This window comes from Sturnus vulgaris, chromosome 5, assembly GCF_052056855.1.
Source record: "Sturnus vulgaris isolate bStuVul1 chromosome 5, bStuVul1.hap1, whole genome shotgun sequence".
NCBI lineage: Eukaryota > Metazoa > Chordata > Aves > Passeriformes > Sturnidae > Sturnus > Sturnus vulgaris.
Window position 1 is genome coordinate 28007075 of NC_142247.1, and position 15928 is coordinate 28023002.

At 39.2% G+C, this 15928-nt stretch overlaps 1 protein-coding gene across 7 annotated transcripts in view; it reads left to right on the top strand.

Annotated features, from left to right (window-relative positions):
* Positions 1 to 2218: 2218 nt before the first annotated feature.
* The window catches only part of ATF7IP (activating transcription factor 7 interacting protein), a 78085-nt gene continuing 64375 nt past the window's right edge, over positions 2219 to 15928 (top strand). For 2 of the 7 annotated variants that reach the window (XM_014882597.2, XM_014882598.2), the window contains exons 1-2: positions 2253 to 2370; positions 3826 to 3934. The gene's annotated coding sequence lies outside the window, so the exon portion shown is untranslated. Of the gene's footprint in view, positions 2371 to 2487; positions 2631 to 3825; positions 3935 to 15928 lie in introns of those variants that run through there. The other 5 variants (XM_088165211.1, XM_088165212.1, XR_015803852.1 and 2 more) reach the window with 4 other exon arrangements.

Genomic DNA, 15928 nt, shown 5'->3' on the forward strand with positions numbered 1-15928 from the left:
ACACCAGTTGTTATTCAAAGAGATTCACAGTCTTCTGCAAACTCGTATTTTAGCCACAAAGCATTCACTCCTGATTGATTCCCAAAGGATTTGTATGCAAGGACTCTGCAAAAGTGCTCACCAAAAGAGAATTTACAAGTTAAACAATAGGCATGGCTAGGAATTACCCACATCTGAGTAGTTCTGGCCTCTTCTTTCTGAAATGCCTTGTCCTCTGATTGTACACAAGAGCTCGGAAGACTCAACTTAAAATTCAAGTATTCCGTTTTCAAGACGAAACATTCCACTATTGCACTGTAGCTCAACAATGCTAGATGTAAAAGTTGTAAACATTAGGATTACAGGTTTCTGCCACATTTCCTCTTAAAACTTCATGCCTGTAGCAAAGACAACTGAGGAAGATGAATGTTCATATTTCAGCAGTCCAAGTTTGAGACTAGTACCCCTTCTTAAAGCCCTGCTGCAGATGTGCTTGCAGAACTTTATGGGCACATGTATACATTTCCTTGCTCCATCTTGGCTGTGCAATGGAAATATGTGGCAGAGAGACCAGGCAAATCACTGGGAATGGAGGAAGCCTAAAACATTGCTCCTCAGTTTGTTAAGGAATACTTTCAAGTGCAGGTTGTTCAGTGTGTAGCTGTGGTGCAGCTGCAGATTGAGCTCTGGCTGGCAGGAGCCCCAGAAGGGCAAGAGGGTGTGAACAGGTGGCAACCCTTTGCACAACAATGGAAGCCAAGGGCCTGTGGCATTGGCCAGGTGATTAGGACGCTCAGAGACATGGCAGGAGCCAAGGACTCAGCTGGAAGACCTCAGACTATAGTGTGCATTGACTGCTGAGGGTATAAAAGCCAAGGGCTTCCTTTGTTCGGGGTTCCTCCTCCAAGGCACCAACTCAAGCTCTTACTCTGTTGTTGCACCATGATTTATTTTAAGGATCCAGATGTCAGGGACTCTGTTCTGGGAAAGTCGGAGTCAAACCAGCAAGGAAACCTGGTCTGAGTGCCTGAGTGTGGTGAGGGTAGGGAGTCAAGTGGGGCACTCGATGGTTGATGCAGCTGTTTCAGTCTGAAACGAAGCAATTTCAGTCCCAGCTTTGGTGGTGCAAATGCAACTGCCACAGTGGTTCCTGGATAGTCAGACAGGAAAGTTTCCTCAACCAATCCACCAAACACACCCGACAGGACTCTTACAATAGCTGTGTCACGACGTATATGCACAGAGAAACCTATTGGTCAGCCTAGTCCATACACAATGGGCAGAAATTTAATTCTTATTTAGCTTATTTTTTAAAAAACAAATCAAAATGCTGATTTTTCACACCTTCGATAGGAAGAACGTGACCTTTATTTGCCTTAACAAGGAGCAAATAGGATTTTCCGCTACCAGGTCAGTAGGTGACTGGTGTACTGCTGAGAAGTCTACACAGCTTCTTCTATGCTCTCATGGTTTCTTGTGTACCTGAGGATACAGCCACGGGTCTCTCTGCTAGCCCTGATCCATGCTGGTCAGTTCTGCCTTTGGCTGTGGTACAAAGAGCACCAAGTTCAGCTCATGTCAAAGCAGACTGCGTGGTTTTTTCCCTCCGTGCCTGAGGCAGAAATGGAGCGTGGATGGGGAATGGCCACTTGTGATTTCGACCTGAAGTTCACCCAGGATAACCCGTGCTTTTTAGGATAACCTAAAAGCAGAGCGAACAGGCACCCTTTGGTTTCTTGGCACTCTTGAACCTCACTGCCGGATATTAACTCCAAACGTCTGGGCTTAAGTCAGGCACAGCCCTAGCCCAGAAGCGGAACACGAGGTGTGATAAGGGACGAGCAGCGAGCAGTGCCGGTCACTGATAATGCAGCCTGACGGATTTCAGGCGGGCTTTCGAAGGTGTCAGCGAGGCTGCAGGGCCACGCAGGCCGGAGCTCCTGTGGCGGGAAGCCGCGGGAGGGAAGCGAGGGAGGCAGGAAGGGAGGCCGGGCCGGCCGCGCCCGGCGCCGCCCCTCGCTGCGCCACAGCTCCCCCTAGCGGCAGCGGCCGCAGCGCGCCCCGCCTGACTGCGCCGAACGCTGCACGGCTGCGCGCCAAGGGGCGGGGCCACCGCTCATTTAAATAGCGCGGCGGCTCATTTGCATGGCACCAAGATGGCCGGCCCTGCGATTGGCCGGTTCCGGAGCAACCCCCACTGCCGGCCCCTGTGCCCACGGAGAGGGCGGGGCGAAGCGAGAGAGGGGCGGAGACACGGGGTTCATTTGCATAGCGGCCCGGCGCGTGCGACGCGGGAGGCAGCGTTGGCGCCCTGAGCGGGTTCCGAGTTTGAATCTACGGCAGCGGCGGCGGCCGCCGGGGCGGGAGCTGCCGCCGGACGCGAGAGCGCAGGTACGGCGGGGCGCGCTCGGAGCGCGGGGGCCGGGCGGGCAGGGCACGGCACGGCAGCGGCGGCGCTCGCTGCTCCGCGCGGCGGCGGCGGCGGCTGCATCGGCGGCTGCAGCAGCCACAGTGCGCATGCGCCGGGAAGCTGCAGCGCTGTACACACTCATGCATTGGAGCACGTGACCCGGCTCCAGTGCAGCGGCGGTGACGCGCGTGCGCGTCCCCGTTGCTCTCGCGCGTTGGCGGCGGCGGCGGCGCGGGCACAGGTGGGTCGTACGGGGGCGCGCACCGGGCAGCGCCGAGCACCCGCCTGGGCACGACCCGCCTCGCGCGGCCTGGGCGAGGCGAGGTGACGGCGCGTGTTTGGGTGGGAAAGGGGCGCGCCCGGCGCCTCGAGAGCGTTTCCTCGCTCCCTGCCGGAAATGGGGCGGCGTGGCCTGGGTGGTGCTGTGCGCCGCCGGGAAGGGCCGCACCGGCACGGCGGGCGTGGGACCTCGCAGCGCATGGAGTCTGGAAGCGACGAGGGGAAACTGTTGGTGCTGTTCCTACACTGGTAGGCATCAGGGCACAGTTTTTCTACTGTGTGGATACGCTGGTTCATTGGAAACCAAACAGTTTCTGTATGGGAATAGAGAAGGCGGAGCTCTGCTTACTCGTGTGATGCCACCAATAAACAAGGCCCAAGCGACTCCTCGAGGTGTCATGGCCGCCCACATCTGGCAACATGGCAAAAGAGTTTAAGCCATGAGCTAAGTTAAAGAAGGTACATTCGAACTTCTACTCTTTCTTAAGTATAAGTATTTAAAATATTGAACGTTTTGATAGAAAAGTGCTTTATTCTTGAATTCTGAAGCCTGGTAGAGATGATGTGCTGCCCTTGAGTAGTTTGTTCTTCGAGTAAGTCCATCTTCCTGGGTCTCGTGGTCTTTGGCAGCTATTCAGTGGAAATGCTGATAGTAGGATATTTTGTTTTTTAACAGTAATCTTGAAATAATTTTACGTTGTGTCGCATTGCTGTGACCCTTACCGTAGACAGACTTACTGGAAAAATTGGATGGAAGTGTTGATGGAAAAATACTTGCTTAAAATAAAGAAATGAACAGCTCTGCTGTTCTAGGAAGCAGTCACCTTAAAAATGCAGGCTTAAGTCACAGAAAAGTATCACTTACGCATCTAGATATCTACCATGCTAACCAGTGGAAGTAAGAGCTTGCTAATAAATAAATTTGTGTAATATCCCAAACTATTGAAGGAAATGCAGTATTACTAGGAATAGGATTTTAGAACTTACTTCTGCAACATAGGTATTTTACAGGCATAATATTTGTCTGTCTTGGAAGTTAAAATATATGCTTGCGCTTCTCTGCTTAAATGTGAAATTAATAAGTTAAATCCACGCGCAACCATCAGTTATCAACCTAAAAAATAGGTGATTTTCTAACTAGGTGCTGGTTTTTACAGTCCTACAGGAAGGTATGAAGGAGAGTGTTGCCGCAGATAATCAGAATTCCTTGGAGGGGAAGAAACCAAACACAAAAACCATTTCTGTTTGATATGTGATCTTGGGAAGGTAATTTCTCAGTTTCAGATCTATGAAATGAGGCTAATGGTTATTGTCAGGCCAATTATAAAATTAATTCACTAATAACTGCCTGAAGATTTATGCAATTCACGAATCGTGGTAACTGCAGCCACTATTTAGTCTTGACGTATGACAGTTAGTGTTTTATATGCTCCAGAAATACAAAGTTAAGTTTCTGTATGTATATAATATAGGGAGCGTTATGTTAATAATTTTGGATTTTTGTTATGTTTTTAGTTCGAATAACTACTTCCTTGGAGTAAATGGTGTTTTTATCAGCTGCAACCTTTCTACCAACTGTAGCAGTGCTGAGCTGATGCTTTTTCTGATAATGTGGAACAGTATTGTGTTTTGCTGTATAAAATAATTTAGACAGAGTGTCTTGGATGTTATGTAGACTTGAAACTAATCATAGCAGCATTTCTCTGTGAAATGATATAACAGTTACTATATACATCAATTTAAATAGTTACTTTAATGCTTTTATTGAGAAATCTCTCTTTTATCTTCTGTCCCATATGAAGTGTTTTCAAAGTGCTGATTCCAACAGATACACACCTTTTTTGCCACATTTCCTGTATCTTTATAAGCTGTAGCCTGTATTGTCGTGCTCATTTCACAAACTTAAAAAATCAGAATTAATTGTAAAATGTTAATTTTTCTCTAAAGGCTTTTTTAGTAATGCTTTGCTTTGGAACTTAAAGCACATAGGCATATGCTTTCCTACAGGCATAGGAGGTGGTTTTGCCAGCAAAGAAAGAGCCTGAACAAGTTAAGGATAAAAAAAAGTTACTAATTAATAATTAAAATCTAAGTTCTGATTTTACAAGACTTGGTGCAGACAGAAACGTTTTACATACTCAGTGAATTCTGAAATACTGACTTGTCATTAGCGACTTGGTTTTTATTTTGCTTGTATTTCTGTATGTTTCCTGTTACAAACAAATATTTCCGCCGTGAAAAAAAAACTGACTAAACCAAATATGGTATTTTGTTTTCAAAATAAGGGAAAACAATCTAATTTCTTATCATCTCGATGTTTTTAATGGTGTAATCATTTATTAGGTTTACCTATGTAATTGTCAGAAACTATACGTGTGGCAAAAATGTGAAGTTTGTTCATGGAATATAAGCAGTAAGGCCAAAAAACCCTTTTAACCAGTATGTTGTTTTTACTTAATAGTTTGCATGTTAATATTTTTTTCTGTTTATTCTACTCTTGGTGTTTTTTTCTATATTATGGATTAGTTCCATGTTTACATTATGATTTTGGCTTGGGAGTTACGGCAATGACACATGTCCATCACAATTTTCATATGGGGTAATAAATGAAGCAATTAAGTTGTAGATTACAAAACTGCTAGGGTATGTGAATATGAGGAGTTGGGATTTTTTTTCCCGTCCATGATGTATTTTTGTTTAATACTCATCTTTAATGCAATGAAATCTAATGTTAAGAATATTTTTGAGAAATATGTCATTGGTCTGTTCAGTTTTCTCTAGTTTGTGACATTACTCTGAGAGATTGACTTATTCACACAAAATAAGCGGGAGTGGTAAATAAGTAAAATAAGACAAAACAAGTAAACTGATCAACATAAATGCTACTTTTATTATGTATATTTGTAATTCTGGGGTTTCAGTTCTACTTGTTGCACTGCATGAAGAAACTCTCCTAGTTCCACTGTGCTGTAAGAAGCTGTTTATCAAGCAGCAGTGTCTTATTCAAATACAGGAAGGAGAGTAAGATAGGGCTGTTGTGTGTGACAATTTTTTTTTGTCGGGTGTTTTTTGACAGCTTATTAAAAGCAGAAAGTTTTTTTCTAAAGCGATATTTTTCTTGCCAAGTCAGCTGTAGAGTGTTTTAATCTGTAAGTATGGTTTAACTATGAATTGTGGAATATTTAATATTTAAAATTATTCTACCTTGGCATTGGTTTAAATACTAAAGCCTACTGGATGATGCCAAAGAAAGTAACTAAAATATTATTATTATTTGGTTAGGAGGATCTGGAACATAGATGATGTCAACTTTTGAGTTCTGGTTATATTTTTAAGAAAATAATTTTGCATTATATTGTGGGAATCTTAGTTTTTATTTGCCCAAAAAGATTCTTTGTATTGCTGCTAGTGTTTTTAGATGTCTTCCATTTTTTGTTTATGATCAGGTTTTTCTAGGTTTTTTTTGCTCTATTTTTATAGTAACGGCAGTCAAGAAATTCTTGAGTTTACACATACAATGCTTAGGTCTCTGAAAACATCTAATTGAAGTACAGCATCGGTCCACAAATTAGACTACAAAAGTGGGTGTTATCAGTTGTAGATATAAAGTACTGATACTAGTTACCTAGAAACTGCATCTTCAGAACGCATTAGTGTTTTTTTACTGTGGTGAACAATAGAAGTGTGGTTCAGAAAGGGGAGTCTGTTTTGTTAATTTGGGAGGGGTTGACTTAAATTGAATATATTGGTTTTAAATTAATTTTCTATTTCTTAGCTCTGCTCTTCCTTGATTGTTTGTCTGGGCATATATATAGACCAGAAAGCATTTCAAAGTTAAAAGCAGATTTTCAGTTGCGTACGACTTTATGTAGCTTTGTACTGTATGCTTTTATCTGGTGTTGCATTAGGTAGTGTTTAAAAAGCTAGAATGCTTTAAGTGAAATATAAATTTGAATCACAGAATTGTTTGGGTTGGAAGGGACCTTAAAAATCATCTACTTCCAGCTTCCCTGACATGTGCAGAGACACCTTCCACTAGACCTGGTTCACAGAGCCCCATCCAACCTGACCTCGAAAATGTACATGCATGAGGCATTCACAATTTCACCACCTCACAGTCCAGTGCCTCACCATTCTCACATGAAAGGATTTTTTTCCTAATATCTAATATAAATCTACTGGTTTTCAACTGTAGTCTATTGCTTTTCATTCTGGAACTATGTAACCTTGTAAAAAATTTATTTTCAGCTCTTTTGCAGATTCCTTTTATAAACGCTGGAAGGGCCCCTAAGACGTCTACAGAGCCTTCTCTTTTTTTAGACAATCCCAGTTCTCTCAGCATTTCCTCTTGGGAGAGGTGCTCCATCTCTCTAATCATCTTGGTTGCCCACCTTTGGACTCAGTCCAACGGGTCCGTGTGCTTTTTGTGCTGAGGACCCCAGAGTACTGCAAGTGGGGTCTCCTCACTGTGCTGCCCACACTGCTTTTGATGTAGCTTCTTGGCAGGGGTGTTCACAATCTGTTTGTCCCTCAGCCTCTACCAATACCAGAGGTTGCGCTAAGTGCAACTTCAATGTTGCATGCAGTCATAAGTTTCAGGCTCGCATAAAACTTAAAAATATCCGTGGATGATGTTATTAAAGTGACATAAATTCTGCTAGGAGGACAGATGAGTCTAAGGAATTTTTCTGGTTAAGCAGAAAAATTGCAATGCAGATATGGGGAAAAATTTCGAATTGTGCCACAGCCCTAAAAATTTTAAGAGAAACCCGCTCATTTCTAGTGCAGTAGTCCAGTTTTATGTGAACATTGATTGCCAGTTGTTCTGTTCTGAGTAGTTTCTGGAAAACTTGTTGGCTTTCAGTAAATATAAAGCATAATAAGTATCAAAGATAGTTAAGAATTATTAATAATAACTGCAGGTATTAATAATTAATACCTGCAAAGTTAATGAAAACAAGCAGTTGGAGGGAGGAGAGGCTACCAGTGTTGGCAGTGAGGGAACTTCGAAATTATGTGTTTTGGGGGCATAACTTGCTGTCAGTCAGCAGGCTGGCCAGTGTCCAGTGTTCACTTGCTTGGTGTAGTAAGGCACCAATCACAACCTGACTAAAAAGTAACAAGACAATGTTTATAAATCTGTAGGAAATGCAGATTTGCTAGATCCATTGCTTATTTCTTATCTTGTTTAGTACTGCTGGTGTATCCTTTTTAAAATGGCCTGTATATTTAACAGCAACTCTCTCCTCCCCTTTCCATTCCTTCCCCTATCTTTCAGGATTTTTTTGAAAGTAAAGACTCCCTTGTAGGTGTAACGAAGGGCATGGTACTAACTGTACAGTACTGAATGACTGCCTGATTTTCACTTGTACGTCAGTTTCCATCCTGTCACTGTGAAGGAATTTACAACATTGTGTGAATGTGTATGTATGTTGTATAAATACCTTTTGTTTCTTTGGTAGTTTGGGAAAAGAAAGTAAACTATGCTTCTTGTTGTATTTTGAACTGGGCTTGTTACAAGTGATTAAAAACTGTACATAGGAGTTACCAGCTCTTATTTCTTTCATGAACAAAGATCAAATCACTTGAAATCTTAGGAAATCAGATGTCTGAGTGCAAAGTTGGGTTTTTTTAAACACATTTTTTAAAAATTTAGTTTAACTAGTAGAGAGGTACTTTGTTATGGATAATGTGGTTTTTTTGTATTACAGGAAAAATATTTTTCTCTCCTAGAAACAGTTTCTAAAAACGCTTTAAAGTAAACTCACATACTCAATGAACAGATTTTATTAATTATGTGGCTGCGTATATGGGAGACTGTTGTTAAAATAACCTGCATGTATTTTCTGTCACTTTGTGCTGTCTCAAGCAATATTTTTCATTTCATTTTAGTGTAAAAAATGTTATGATAAAAAAACCCCAAACAGTTCCCCAAACAGAAACATATTCTTCTTGTCTGTCCCCCCAAAAGAAAAACCCCAGCCAAACAACCCAAAAGCTGCCATGTTACTTCTTAGCTTTGCCTCCAATATGTTGCAGTTTCCATAGGGTCATTTTAAAAAAATGTTGCATTCGAATTTTGTTTCTTTCAAAAATATGTTTAAAGACATAAACATAAATGCTTGCTGACTTCAGTCAATGCACAGAAAATTTCTCTCACTGGTCCTGCCATCAAGCAGCTTGGAATTATGATGAGTCCTTAAATGTCGTGCAGACTTCTGTTTTTCTTAATTTCAGTATTCCTCGTCTCATGATTACGAGCTCTTTTCTTTCCCCCAACAGTTCAGGTAGCGTTTATTTGTGAAGTCCTGAGTGAGAGCCAAGATATTTCTTGAAGTCAGTCTACTGGCCTGTGTGAAAATAGGAATAAAAAAGGGTTTCAGTGGATGGTGTTTTGAGATTTCAGTTGAGATGGGTACAAATAGTTTTTCTAAATTTTGGCAGTGTAAGAGCTGTATTGTCTGCTTAATGTTAACTAACATAAAATGTTAACTAACATATAAAACCCTATACAAAAAACCAAAACCTATCAACAAGGGAAGAGAGTAAAAGAAAAGTGGATAGGATGTGGTTTGGACACAAGGATGATACATAGCTAACTGGTTTCTAAGCATCTAATTTGAGCAAAATAAAGTACTCATGCTTTGGTTGGTTCTCTCTTGCCCTTTTTATGTTTAAATGCATAAAACCTTGTCTGAAAAGGGAGGAATTTCTGCCGCCTCTTGACCCTTCAGGGAAGGGGCCCTAGTATGAACTGTGGCTCTATGTAATGATATTTAAAGAACCATGTGCGAAGATGTTACTTATACAGGGCAATAATTAGAGAAATAACAGGATGCCTTCTCTTGCATTTCTTGTTTGATGTTCATGAGAAACTGGGAAAAGAGAAGCCCTGTTTTAATTTATGGCTACAGTAATTGAACTTGCTGAGATGATATTAGTGTTTTGGCATGTTATCAAAAGAGGGCAGGATTAGAGGTTGTTAAACTTAACATGTTAAGTTTAAATTCCGATCTCTAGTCTTACTAAAATGCTTTATTTTCTTGGGATTTTGACTAGAGAATCTGTATAAATGCCACACTAAGTAGCAATAAAGGAACTGTAGTCCTATGCTAGGACAGAATTACACATTAGTGTAGGTTCACTGTAATATTTCCTGGGCCAAAAGAGTTTCAGAGGAGTTATTGCACTCATAAATCTGTGTTTACTTAAACGTCAGGGTTTATCTTAAATTTAATTTGAGTAATAACTTTTAAGACACTTCACTAACACACTTTTGTGTGTTAATAGGGATATATTGAACTAGACATTTAAGTTAATTATTATTGTTTCTTGCTATTCAGTAATACTTTTTGCATCCATGTGTCTGCGTTAATGTATTAGTGGCTCTGCATGTTCCCGAAACTTTCTGACAAGGCAAGACATTCATAGCAACAGGACTGTGACATGGATTCTGTTTTCTCTGACTCAGGGAAAACGTTCTCTGAAATTTTTTTTACCAGCTTGTTTTGCCTGTTCAAACCTATTTAAGTCATTGTCATCCATACATCAAGCTCCAAGATTCAGTGTTACATAAAATGCAGTGTTGTACAAGTGCAGCTCTTGGATTCTGATATTTTTGAAATTTTAAGACTTGAAATCAGAATTCACCTTTTGATGTACAAATTTTGTAGATACACTAAACACAGAATACTATTTAAAGCATTGCTACTGGGGGCATCAAAGTATATGTGTATTTGTTATGCAAATGGAATATGTAGGTTAGGATTTTGAAATATTACAAGTTACTGTCAGTTCTCACAAGCTGATGGTGTGGTATATACGGTGTTCAGAGTAAGCAACATGGGGTATATAACCAGATAATAGAAAATTTTTCTTTTGAATTGGTTTTAATTTGATTTTTACTTTAGTAAAAGGTGTTGGTGAAACAAAGCTTCATCGTAGTGGGTAGTTTTAAATTAACTGTAATGAACTGGTTCTTCAATGTTCATGAGTTTGTTTTTTGAGAAATATGTCTTTTGGGCATTTGAACCTCAAGGATATTTTAATTTAGTTTTCTAAATCTGTACTGTACTATCAGAGACAATCGGTGGAGCTGTCTCATATGTGGCATGTGCTCTTTCTTGTACTGCAGGTCATGCTAGTGCAAGGATGAAAGGAAAAGCCAGATGGTGTATTTCACCATTTTTTAAGTTAGAAATACTGACTGTAGTACTGATGAGTGCATCAGACAACTACTGCTGGCATGATTAATCAATCCTGAAATAACCAGCTACAGCTGGCAAGAGATATGAACAGTTACATAAGTCTAGACCTTTTCATAATTCAAGTGGTTGGAGGGCATGTTCTTCTACTTTTTTAGGGGGGAGTGACTTAGTGTGTTGGGCTAATTTTGGATCACAAGGACTATTTTTTTTTAGAAGGCTAGATATAATTCAACAGTGATTTTTTTTTTAGAATTGCCCCATGGACTCCTGCAAGTATTTTGTTTTAATGTAGACAAATTCAGCTTTTGTAGAAGAGAAGTGAGGCAGATATAGAGGAGCTCCCTCCAGAACTGATCCAGTGTTGCCTTTTTGAGAGCAACATGATTGGTGGTAATAAACAGATAATAGAGCGAAACCTGTATTGAATTTGATTTTGTGTTGAATTTGTGTCTTAGGTTGACAACCGCTTTCTCCCCGCCATAGGTTCTCAAACCAGTTCTTCAGGACTTGCTCTGTTACAAGATTCCATCAAAATTCCTTAAGTGATTCTAAATATAGCTCTTTTTTGAAAAACTTAGACGACAAGCTGCATTGTAGTCATAAAGAATTAGATACTTGATTTTTGCAAGTGCTGAAGTTCTGGAATGTTCTTGGGGTTTTGCTAGCTTTCTTATAAAGTAAACTTCCTTTTTTCCTCCAAAATAAAATTTCTGTTGGGCAACTAATAATACAGAATATTCCAAAGTAGATGGAGCAGTGCAAAGCTATAGACTAATTTCTTAAGTGGTTTTGGTTTTGTTTGGTTTTTTGGTTGTTTTTAGACGCATTTGAAAAGTATTCCATAATGTTTGTCAGTTCTGTGTGTGATCCGGCTCTCTATTTGTGACTGTTAATACGTGATGTGAATTCTGAACTGCCTTGGAGTTGTGAGAGACTTGAAGTATGTGATACAAGCACTGTATCACATGCCTAGCAGGGCTAGGGCTGCCTCTTGCTGGTTTTTGGTTTATTTCAATTTTCTCTTTACCAGTGGTGCTAGGAAGCTGCAGTGCATTAACCACTTCCTGCCTGTCAAAGAAACCACTCCTCTGTTCACACACACACCCATCCCACCTGTGCAGTTTGTTGCAGTTCGATAAAGATGGAGGTGCTTTGCTGTGAAATGTTTTACCTCCTGCTGAGTTGTCACTGATTGGCTTGTCTTGAGTGAGAACTGCAGCCATTTTATTTTCAGTATAGGTGAGACAGAGCAGTTTCAGAATGGCTGAAAAAGTGCTCTTCACTGTAGCAGTTCAGCTTGACTGTGTGCGAGCTGTTAGCATCACGTGCACCAGACCTTAGAGGTGAGCACCAGCTCTACTTTGCTGAGAAGCAATTTAAAACTTTGGTTAGGCATAGTTAACTAATTCTAAGCTATATAAAATACGTTGAAATGCTGTTGTCTTTTTTTTTTTGTCAATTTTAGTGGGTTTGGGTTTTTTAAAATTTTTGTTTGTGGCTTGGTTTTTGGAGTTTGGTTTTTGGCTTTTTGTTTGTTGGGATTTTTTTGTTTTGTACTACTTTTATTCTGTGCTTTCTCACTGAATTAATTCACAGACCTCTATCTTATCTCAGTTACAGGTTAGATTAGTGGGACAGGACAGGTCAAATATCATATCTGTCTTGCTAATCGAATTACTTTGTTTAGGCTTACCTTCTTAGCAGGAGAGCTCTCGTGTACTCAAATGCTTGCCTCATACTTAAACTGAAGAGTGAAATAAACTCTTTACAAACTTTATTAACTTTTTGTAACTGAGTGGTTAAATTTGATTATCATGTTTTCAATGTGTAACTTTTCCAATGGTAGATAATTACAATGCATATATGTATACATCAGAAAAGCAGTGATTATATAAATGTTAACTGTTTCACAGGTAGCACTTCCTTGCTACTCAAGAATAGCACTACAAATCTTATGGAATTACTACAAATGAGAGGGTGGAAGTTTTGAGGTCAGTTATTTTTTTTGTGTAACTGAATTGAAATCTGAGTGCTAGTGATTTCACATGGCCCCGTGTATTCTGCTGTGTGGTACTGGTTGGTGACCTAGCTGTCAACTTTAAAACACATTAGAAGGTACTGTCTGTGTCCAGGGAGATGAAGAAAAGTAATGCTTAACGTTGTTTCACACAGAAGAGAAGAAAGAAGGCATTTTTCTTCATTATATATGATTGTCAACTGTGTCTTACACCTAGTTCGGGTCTTCATGGGTTCTTAAGCGGCACATAAGTTAAACCAAGAGTAAATAAACAGGAAGCTTCTTGAAGTTCTCCAGAAACATACCAGGAGCAGCAGATGAGCTGGGTAACTCATCAGTGTGTAGCTCATAGTATTTTCCTGGCTGAAGTTGAACTTAGTGCTAGGGATGTGAAAGTGTGTCTAAATGCTGACAGATTTAGTCCTTCCTCAGAATTTCTTCACATTAATTTGGTGCTTTCAGTATAATCTACAACAAAGTTGGTTAAATTAGTTTTAAATATCTATTCCCATATATTATCTTACACAGTTAATATCAACATAGTGTTTATAAAGTCACAAAGTACTCTGTGCAGACATGCACGTCAGATAGTCAGGAGATGTCATTTCTCCTTGTTTATTTTGTTCATTTGATAAAAAGAAAGTCAGTAAAATACAGAATTTTTAAGGTGAGATGGATTGGTGACTTCAGTTAATGAGTAAATGTCTAAGTAGTTGTTCATAGAATTTTTCTGCTTTAGGGTAAAGAGAAAAGAGTAATGTAAATATGTGATTAGAGGTGGTGATGAAAAGCAGGTAGTTTTATTATTTTTATTGCTAATGGAACTTTGTTTAGTGAATTTGATTTACAGCAGATTTTAGTTCATAGTAGCCTTTTTGATTGGATAAGATAGTTAAGATCCTGGGAACATTTGGGTACTTTAAAATGTCTGAAAATTCAAACCACAAATTCTAATTAAACGCTTTCATCTTGATAAAATGTGAAGTTTTGCCATTTATTTACCTCATCTAATGAATGTAGATTAATAGTGTAGTGCAACAATAATCTTTCTGGTTTTCTGCAAGATTGTCTGAGTTTCTTACCCAATCTTATAAATGATTACTGAGGTTTGTGTTTGTGCGTTTTTTAGTCAGTTATTGTTCATTAGTTCCAGATGTCAGTAACTTGTATTGTTCACAGGATGCAGAAACATTTCATTTTTTAAGATCACCAAACTCCTACTTTATCATCTCTGAAGGGGATGAAATTTTATGTCTAAAAAATACTGTACCATACACATTCTGTGGTGGTTTTGTTGGCTTTTTGATTGGTGTTTTTTTAAAGAAAACAGAAAGCATATTAATATTGCCCAGTGCTATTTGTTTCGTTGATTTACCATTTCTCTATTAAACTCTGCTGTAATGGGAGCATGAAAAACAGCATATTTTGGCCAATCACTATCAAGAGTGTTTTTTCATAGGTATTACGTTTGAATAAAATACTTTCAGACCATGTCTTTTTTATGTAGTTCTTCTAGTGACTTTTTGTTGCCCATGCATATTTTTCTGTGAGTTGAGTAAGCTTACTCCTGTTTTACAGAAAAGGTATGGAGTGATTGCCAGAGCTCAGAGAAAACCTCTTGTCTCTGGGTTTCCCGTTCCCTTTGGTTTTGGTTTCCTTTGCTTTTTTATCAGGCCATTTTGAACACGGATCCATTTTTGGAATTGCTATGCAAAATGACTGACTGGCCCAGCAGGAACCTGCAGTGTTTTGTTGTATGAACTGCATGGGTAGTGTGGTTTCATTTGGGGTTTCTTTGGTTGGTTTCTATTTTTCTTTCCTAATGTAGGTCTTGGAATGCTGCAAGTATGGTAGGTTTTGAAACCTGTTTTGCATATTGGATACATTCCAATTTTCAGAAATCCAAGTACATTGTAATGCTTTTTTACGGTAGTACTAGTAGCTGAAAGCATAATCTTTTCACTCCAATGGGGCTATTAGTTTGGGTATTATTAATAGAATATGAAAACCACCAACTTAATGTGCAAAGGAACGGGGTACTTGAGTGGATGCTAAAACACCCCCCTCGCCCCACTTTTATTAAATACATAAATTAGATGTTCATGCTTTGAATCTGAAATAATGTGTGTAATGAAGTAATGATTTCAACTGAATTGATTGATATACAATTTTAATGCAAGACACGTTGTCAGACTGCAGTCAGTATTCTTATGTCTGTATGTTCTAGAAAACATAGCTTTGTACTGCTCATAGGTAAACTAGAAGGATAGACTATCAGGAGTTAAATAAATTTCTAATAGGGTAGTTGTCTCAAATCTACATGATTTTCCAAGAGAAATACTGTTTCCAAAAGAAAACCTGTAGTTTACTCTGAAAAAGTATATAGATTCTCTTTTTTTTTCTCCTTGCAAATGCTGTACGCTAAAAGGAGAAGAATTTCCTTGTAATGACAAATTTTTCACTTATGCACCAACTATTTGGATAGTTTTTCACTACTAAATCATAGTTGCTTGGAACCATTCTAATGTGGCTTGATTATTTTATATGTTCCTCTTAAAACTCAGAATTGTCTCAATTTGCACAGCTGCATCTTCTATTTTGGTAGAAATTTCGGGAGCAAACAGTTTCAGGCAGGATTTGAAATGGACTCTGGAACAGACTGTTGAATGAATGCAATACTGTTTAATGTATGGAAATCACTCTAGAACAGCTGACTTATTTGGTTCTTTAGGTGGAAGTAAATGGCTACCAAGTTCTTAGAACTGTTTGGAATCTTAAATACTTAATTATGTTATGACTGTTATTAAACAGTCGTATTGGACCTTTATTTTTTAGCTGTAAAATGTAGTAGGTGTTTTTTTTTTTAAGCATGTACTATCTTTGAAGGAGTTAAGAGTAAGCTGATTTTTTTACTGTCTTCCATCATCTTGATTTTCAGGTTGAGATCAGTCAGCTGTTTACTAAATAACAGAATTCTTCATGTAAATTTAAGTGAGCAAAATTGTGGGAGTTCAGAAGTTTATGAGAATACTTATA